The sequence below is a fragment of the Anser anser genome (genome assembly GCF_964211835.1).
Source record: "Anser anser genome assembly, chromosome: 25".
Lineage (NCBI taxonomy): Eukaryota > Metazoa > Chordata > Aves > Anseriformes > Anatidae > Anser > Anser anser.
In genome coordinates, this window is record NC_139746.1 from 5,913,162 (window position 1) to 5,922,388 (window position 9,227).

The window sequence follows — 9,227 nt, forward strand, 5'->3', positions numbered from 1 at the left end:
CCAGGCCGCAGATGCTGGCTGCCTGGGAGGAGCAAGCAGCTCCTGTGCGCTGACAGCGGCACTCCCGGCCCCGCCAGCCACTGCCTCCGCAGGGATGCACTGCAGAATGGGGCTGCACCCATGAGGTCGAGCTGCCGGCATTCTGTACCCAGTGCAGCTGCAAACCATGGTCCCATGTCCTGTGGGATGGAGCACTGCAAATTTGGTCCCTGTGAGCTGAGTGGGGTGACCAGGCACAGCCCAGGGGCATTACTGCGCATCCCAGGTGTCAGCTGAAATGCCAAACTTCTGGCTTTCAGACTATACCTTTTTCTGCAAAAGACTTAAAAGAGGGACAGGACTCCAATTTTGACTTTGGCTAGCTTTGCAGTGAGCTCTGAGAGGGTACTGCCATGGTACATGCCTGGCGTGCTTGTAATTTTTGCCCAGCAAATCCCCCCTCCTGTTTCTGTGCCAGTTCTGGAGTCCCAGCCCCCTGTCTGCTGGTGCACCCAGAGGCCCCCGCCTGGCCACGGACCCACTTCACAAAACCAGTAGTGAATTTGGGGGACGGCACGGGGCATCGCTCACCTGTGGCCAGGCTACCATCGGATGCGTGTTCTCTATGCAGAAGGGAGTGGTGGCTCGCGGCTGGCAGCAGCCCCCAAGTTACCTCTTGTTTAGGGACCTGCAGCGAATCTACAGCTGACAAGCCACCCTCCGGCACATCACGGGCTCAGGGCAGCCCCGCACTCGCTGTCAAAGCCCCGTGGCTCCCCACGCACCTTTGAGCAGGATGCGAAACTCCCTTGGCCATACATCCTGGAGAGGTGAGGGACCAGGAGGAGCAAGATGGTAAGATTTTGAGGTTAGTCAAAATGTTGCGGTAACTTAGTGGAAAGTATTTTTCTGCCGTAATCTCATTCTGATGCCTTGCCTAGGTTTTTCTTGCTGTATTAAGGAAACGCAATGAGTGTGGGAGGTGTGAACTAATGCTACCACACTGGGAAGATGGTGATGACCTGAAATCTCAAAAGGATGTTCATCAGACTCCCTGCTTTACAAGTAAAATGGAAAAAAAAAAGAAAAAAGAAAAAAAAAAGGAAATTATTTGTCTTTTAGAGAAAAAAAAACAGCTGCAAGACAACCTTGTCAGCAAGTGCTATTTAAGAGCTCAGACATTTGCTCATCTCTGCCAGGGACAAGCGTTAACCTTTACACGCAGCCTTTCCTCTCCCTTCCCTTTCACTCGTATGTTTTCTCCTCTGTCTGCTGCCACCACCTGCAACAAGTTGCCTTTCCCCAGCGAGAGCCCCTGCTGCTGACTGCTGCCACATCATGATGCTCCAGGAGCGTCCTCAGCCCCATGCAGCCACTGGTTTGGGGGGAACATTTCCAAGCAGCAAAACCTCCCTGTGACTCGCCTGCAGGGCTGCCTCTCTGCTCGGGGAGGTTTTCCCCAGATGCTGGGTGAGCGCAACAAGAGCTCAAGTGGTGACACAGGATCCTTGCACGAGAGCAGCCAGCGCAGGCGGGAAAATGCAACCCAGAGCTTCGGAGGCTCATCGGTGGGCAGAAGGAGCGCCTTGTGCTGCAGCTGGCTTTAACATCCTCCGAATCATGTCTTCGTCCTTCATCTGCACTGCCTAGCATATTGAAGTCAGAGGACATGAGTGCATCTGTGTGCACCCTTTCCCCAGGCCGCAGCAATCCAGTGGCAAGCTGAGCTGTACTGCAGTCACTTAGGGCAGGGAGGGACTTGCCCACCACCCACCAGCGGATTTAATGCATTTCATAGCCTCCAAGAGGACAATGCAAGAATATTTTCACCCCAAATCCAGCTCAGTTTCTTTTGCTTTTGTAGTGATGGCAAAACAGCAAGGCCCAGTGTGTGGTACACGGGCCCTGGCTGCCTCCCACGTCCCGTCCCTGTGGTGCCACCACACCAATCGTCCCCTGCACCCCTGGAGCATTGACAGCATCCTCCGAGCACTGAGATGAGTGATGGACTTTCCATGAAATCTCACAAATTCTGCTCAGTTTGGTAGGGGCAGACACTACTAGCAACTAATGACAGCTACTGTTACGGGCTGCAGAGCTTCAAACTGGGGGGATTTTTCCTGTGGCTATGCTGCACACACAATCAGTCATGTTGCATCCCAACAATTGCATGGCCACCTGGGTCTCAGTAGCTGCTTTTCTACTACTGCGTGGTTATTCAGAATTTCGGGGCACAGCTCGTCCTGCTTCCTTCGCAGCCTGGGCATAAGCCGCAGAGTGGATCATGCTTAAATTCCATGGTGGTGTTAATCAAATAGGACTTTTATTCCTTTTTTTCAAGGCATAAAATAAGATTTGACAGTATCTCCTATTCCCTTCTGAATTTTGGGTATTGCTGTTCCGTTTTCCCTTCATTTCCAAGCTTTTTTCATTCCCCCTCTTACAAATGCTAAGCAATTCAGGAAGACTACACTTACACCAGTTGGAAAAAATGCTGAGACCATGAGGCATATTGCCTGGGTTATATCAAAACATTCTGATTTTGTTTAACCAGTGCATCCATGCAGCCAGGGGAGAGGTTTCTCATTGCCCACGGACATATCCCAGGTTGGTCCAAGGAGAGATTAGCAAAGGCAGGTGCAGCAGCAAATAGGGAATCAACAAACCCATCCTAACCAGCTCCTGGCTGGCCGGCTGGGCCCAGCAGAGATTATTTTTCCCCCAGAAACAAAACAACTTCTTGTCAAAGAAAATGTAGTAAAAAGATGCATCCCTTTTGTCTTGGTTAAAGAAACAAGAAGCAAACACATGCAATGCCAAATTTAAGCCTTTGCCATTTTGGAGAGGGGAATTGCTAACAAAATTAAAACTTATCATGTCACACATCTTTCATGTGCAAGGGAGGAAGAAATAATTTTCTAATGGCTGATCCACAGGGGAAAGGCTCAGAGGGATTTCCCTGTCCTTTAGCCAGAGCATGAGGGCAGCAGAGGCAGCACAGAGGGGATCGGTGATGGCAGCCCTGTGGCACAGCCCCGGCTGCGACGTCCCCGCAGATGGAAAACAGTGCACATGGAAAATCGGAAGGAAAAGCACTGACATTGCTGAGCACAGCGGTGAGGGCCTGATCACACCCAGACACTGTCCTGGGGGCTGGCCACATCTCGAGCTGGGGATGACCAAGAGGCCACATCTGGATTGCTGTGTTGGCAGCATCTGGCGTAGTAAATTGGGTGGAATTAATAAAAGCTTTTCCACCCCGATTTTTTTCTTCTGATCCATTCCGTAGGAGTGACCTCCAGCAGCCGATGTAACCACTTCCGCACTTGGCGCGTCACCACTAAACAATCGGGGTTACAGATGTGGAAACCAAACGCAGGTGTTAAACTTTGTGGGGCTCCTCCTCAGCCTGGGCAGTGTTCTCCTCTCATCTCGGATGCAAAAGACAGTCCTGCAGTCAGACAACACGGCCAGACGCAGCGGAGAGCTGCCGGGCCACAGTAGCACTGGCGTGTCTGGTGTTGTCACCACACAGGCAGAGCTACTCCAGCTGTGTGCCAGATGTGGCAGCGGGTGTTGTTCCCTGCAGGCGCCAGTGCAAAGCCAGCCCCGGAGCTCTGGGTCTGTGCAAAGAGAGAGACAAAACAGCAGCGCAGAAATAGCAGGCAGCTTCCAGGCTCAACTTAACACACCGAAACTTGAGTTCTGGGGAGATTTTACCCAGAAAAACAGCATTTCAGGAAGTTCTGTGAAGGCTGGGTTCATGCTTTAGTCCAAGATAATCGATGCAACCATCACTAAGCAAAGCTTTTTGGGCAAAATGAAGTGGACGCAGAGACAACAGGACAGGGGCTGCTCCGGGCAGTGGAGCTCAGCACCTGCTTGGCCACAGCCTCCCTGTGCAGAGGCCAGGGAAAACCGGAGGCACTAGGAGCACAGCGAGGGCCAGGAGCCCAATCTGCTTTTCCTTAGGGATTTAGGGGCTAAGCTTGAGTTTGAGCACAGTCCTGGGTTAACAGCTATTTTATCAACACCTAGCCCTAACACAGCATAACTGCAAAGACTTTTAATGTCTAAAATAAAGGAAAAGAAAAGTAGAGTCGGTCAAGTTTTATTCATCATAGAGCGTTGCTGTTTGAGTAGTTTGTTTCTTTGAGGTTGAGGAGTTGTCAAACCTCCCCGGTTCCCTCTGATGTGTTAGCACACTTATCAAGTATGAGTAAAGCTACGTGCGAGAAGTGAAAGATTGTGGTCTTCGTAAGAACTGATATCAGAAAGCCAGCCTAAAGATGAATAGCTTAGTGTATTCACACTTCTTCAGTTGCATTTATTACATTATATTTACAGGGTAATGTATGGGTTATGCTTTCTTTTTTCTTTTTTCTTTTTTTCTGCATAGTCGATCACGAATTTGAAAGACTGCGTATCTGATAAGAGAAAGATTGAAACTGGAAGGCAGCTACATAAATACAGACTCCCACGCACCCAAGATACCTCTTTAATAATCACTTCATCTTAGCACACGACTAAGCACTAGTGCACATAAACAAGGACATTTGGTGGCATTAGGAAGCTACACAGCAGCTCCTGAAGTGTTCTGCATTAAAAGGGAGCTGAATCGCATAATTGCTTTGTCCTTTTGCAAGCCACAGGGTGAAGCTCTGTTGGCTGAAAACTGCCCTGGGTGATGCCTGGGGTACCTCAGGGCCATTTCTCCAGCTGAATTTAAGCCTGTCCCTGCTGTGCAAGGACCTCGCAGACATTTTGAAGTTGATCATCCCCAAATCCCCATAGGATAAATCAGGCCAAGAAGCCCATGGTCATGCAGGTTTCTACCAGTGGACTTACCCTGGAGGCCCAAGGTCACAGACACAGAGGCATTGTGCTGTCTGACTTGCTGAGCACTGAATTGTTACAGAGGCTCTGACCACCAGGTACTGCCTGTTCCAATGGAAGAGCTGCAGGTGGCCATGGAAAGCCTGCATGTTTTCCTGGTGGTATTCCATAAGCAGCCTCTTCCTGTTTGACTTGGCCTTTCAAAATCCCTTTCCAGGTTTTCACAGGTGGTGTCCAAACAGCAGCATGATGACAAAGCTAGGAAGAGAACTGGGACCAGTTTGCACAACTGGGAGGACAGACGGAGCATGGTCAGGGGCTGAGACAGAGCAGTGCAGGAGAGCTTGTGCAGAAGACACCTGGATATAAGCATAAGGACAGCTTTTATCTGGAGTAGGTTTTTCAGCAGAGAAGAAAGAGGGGTGCAATCCAGGCAGCCCCAGAGCCCAGCCCACAGATCGTGTGAGGAGCAGCTCTTGCATGGCTGATAAGGCCAGCAAGAGATAAGGGACAGAAGCGCTCTTGCTGCCTGTGGTCACTCAGTCTAGCCCTGCACAATCTCTCTGTATAGGAAACAATAAAACCCAGCTCTAAGCCCAGTCTCCAGCACAAGCAACTCACCACAAGTACAAGAGCATCACTATGAAGACAGAGAAGCAATATTAGGTCCCGACCAGCACTTATAAACACACTGAGCCCCTGCAAGCCTCAGAGGTTGCAAATCAGCTGCAGCTGGAGCTACTGGCACTGCCAAGGCCACCTGGCCTTTCAGATGGTGGAGACACCAACCAGAAACCTGGCCATTACTTTCTTTCTCATATAAAGACCCACCCTCTTATCTAGAAATGACCTACGACTGACATGGGATTAAGTCAGAAGACTCCTATTGGATGGGGGATTCAGTTTATGTTTGAGCATGAGCTGCTCATGGCAGTGTCTGTTCCCCTAGGTGAGCAGGGAATACGGTGCAATACAGGCAGCAACTCATTTTGCAGATGATAAAATACCGGTAGTTTTGTATGGTTTAGAATTTTTCCTTCTGATTATTTTATAAGAACAGAAATATAGACATGATGAAATTAAAAGTAGATTTTTGAAATAGCATTGTCCTTACAGATACACCCAGAGCTATACAGTGTGCCAGACAGTGGCGTATTCTGGGTGCAGCACTTGTTTCCAGAAGTCATTGCTAACTTTTCCTATCTCGGTAATGATTCAGTTTTGGTCCTTAGCTAAAGGTCATCATTAACTCATGCTCTTAAGGGAAGACTCTGTACTCATCTCTCCATCTAACACTGCGAAGGTGTGAAAAATGGTGCATGAAACATGCAAGATTTGTTGCTGATTTTTAACGTGTACACTGTCTGGCAGCAGAGGAACGCCCTTTCCAGAGACAGAGGGATGCAGAAGCCCTTGGACCAGACCGCAGCCCCGCAGCGTGGCAGCAGCACCTGCCTCCCATGCTCCTGATGGACCAGTCCTCCCTGAGCCCACCCTGTTGCTTTTTGACCTCATATATATTTCTGGCATCCACAGCATCCTGTGGTAACAAGTTCCACAGTTTAACCATGTGCTGCATGATATAATACTCCCTTCAGCTCGTTCTGCATTATAGAAAGCAGTGAGCGATTTTTCCCTGTTCAAATTCCACAGGACTGCCATGGTGTGCATTTAGACACCTGTAGCACATCCCTCCCAGTTACCTCTTCACGACGGGAGAATCCAGGCTCCATGACGAAGCCGTTCTGTGTCACCGCTCGCCGACATTGCCCTGCATCCGCTTGCAGGCAGGAGGAGCAGAATGGCAAATGGCAGCGTAAGTGTGGGCTCAGTGGGGCACTGGGGTGATGGGGAGCACTTATTACTGCTTTTCAATTACTCATCCTCTGTGATTTAATGTCATGACTTTTTCCTTTGTGCGTTAATTCATATTTATCATCACTGAATTGCCCCTCAGCAGTTTGTGAGTGGTGAGACCTTCTCCAACTTACCATAGCCATTTTTAGCCTTTTCCAGCCCAACTTTACAATGCCAGAACTTTTTCTCATTTCGTTATTTCCCCCATTTTCTCAACCACTTACTGAATACGTTGACTAGAAAACGGATGCAAGCAGGATGCCTCTTACATTAACACCTAAGCTGTATTTCCTAGAATCTTCTTGGGGCTTTTGAGCACTTTCCATTATGATCAGCAAGGCTGTTACCCGAAAATTTTATAGCAAAAATGGTTATATGTTTTGATTTGAGAAAAATGTCTACTGACTGTAAAGGGCAGAGGTGTGCAGAGGGGGAGAGCACTGCTTTAAAATACACCTTAAAATGACATTGGAAGTCAGAAAGTCCCTGGCTGACAAGAGCATCGCGCTGTGAAGGCAAAAGTGTCACGAAGGGCTCCAGGCTGCGCTGTGCCACCTGCAGCAGGGAGATACCACGTCCCTGCCTCCCACTCCTCTTCCTTTCCCCTCCTATCCTCATGCCCCGCGCTCCCCAGGCATGGTCCCCGCACTGCTGCGCTGCCACCCAGGCACTTTTCCCCGCTCCGAGGCCACAGCTTTGAATCCCTGCAGACAGCAAAGGGACTTGAAGTGAAGGCTCTCATTTCCTGGGGAAGTCCTGTAACCACCAGCTTGTATGCAAAACAAAAGGCTGATATTTATACACCATCTCTTCCTTCGCTGGTTGTGCTTTCGAATGACAGTGATCGCGGCTCTGGCACGGACCATGCCGGCTGCCTGCACCGGGGAATCAGGCTCCACACACGGGGCGATGCTGGCAGCCTCCGGTATGGAGGCACATGCCAAAGGAGCAGCCACAGGCCTTGGCCCTGCTCCTGTCTCAAAAAGCCTCCAGCCTGCACGTGGGACTTAGTAATGATGCAAACCACCTTGTGCATGGAGCTGTGGCCGTCACGGTGAGGGAAATTACAGGTCTTCGGTTTTAGAAGTAAAAACCATCTCTTCCTGAGGGAGCTGGAGGATGGTGAAAGGGTGCACTGCGGAGCCAGATTTAACACTTTCTGCCTTCAAGTCTCATGCTCTGCTTTATTTCAAAATTTCACCTCTGCCATAAGAATAATCATCAGCAAAGAGTACTGGTGAGCACAGGCCTGCATTTGCCAGTGTCAATAATGATATTACATCTCTGGCGTTGGTTTATGTTTTACCATGGCTTCAATCAAAGGTATGATCTTATATGCCAGTCATTGCTGAACCAATCTTTTGCCTCTGACCCGTCCATTCTGGTAGGCAGTTAAAAAATCAGAATATGTTTTTGAAGGGATACAGGCAAGTTCATGGGGCTTGGATCTCTTACCACGGATGGACAGTATATGTAATAAAACATGCAAGACATGCAAACTGTCTTTTACTTCCCTGCCACTTGGGCCTGAGCCCAATTTTATCCGTAAAACCTCCCTGTGGTGTTCAGGTTGGATATGCAAAGCTTCTGGATTTAGAGAGTTTCTCAGCACCCAAAACTGCTGCTGTGGAATTGAACTCGGTGAACCCCAGTGCCTAGAGCCGGTGGGCAGCAGAGGAGTGCCCCTGCCTCCTTCCTCTGCCGTGCACCTGGCCCTCGGAAAACCTGAAATATTTCCCTTGCCTCCCCCTTTGGACATGCATACAGTTGCTTTCTAATATAACACTCACCCCTGCAATTAAATAGCTTGAAAACTACCTGAAATTACCATGGAACAAAGCCTGGTTAATGAATTAACTTCTAAGCTGAAGCAGAAATAGGCCAGCTCTCCTCCAGGTGAGCCCTGCAGCTTTCATGATCTGAAACAATTAGTACAATAAAGGCTCTTCTTTGAAGACATTATCATATTTGGGGATGGGGTAGCCAATAGAGAAGGCCTCAGGTGCCAGCAGGAAGCTGTCTAGGAGAAGGCAACAAAGGGGAAATGGAGGGAGTGGGAATACCCCAGATGCAAACTCTGGAGAGGAAGCAGCATTGGAGAAGGTGCTGCAAGCAGGAGTGAGATGAATGAGGCGTGGGGCTATGGCAGGCTCACTTCACCCCAATTTGAGCCCCCGCTTACCACTCCTGCCACCTTCTTGCCCTCTCGCCCAGCAGCTCCCACCACCTTCCACCCAGCTCCAGGCTTGGCCACACGTGGGAAGCATTGCTTGTTGCCTCCCCATCCGCAGTGGAGCCCCATCTGCTCCCCACCTCTGGTACCTGCGGGGTTAGACCAGAGGCAGCGGGTCCAGGGCACTGCAGGTCCCCATGGGCCATGGCCTCCCTGGTAGCACCCAGCCCTGGCACCAGGCTGCTGCCCCTACCCACGGAACCAGCTTGCCACATCCCAAAATGTCCCTGGGGTGCTTGGAGCCAGAGGAGAGCCCTGCTCTGATCCAGTGGTGGCTGGGAAAGGCAGGAGTAAGGGGAGGCGACTTCTTCCAGCCGAGTAA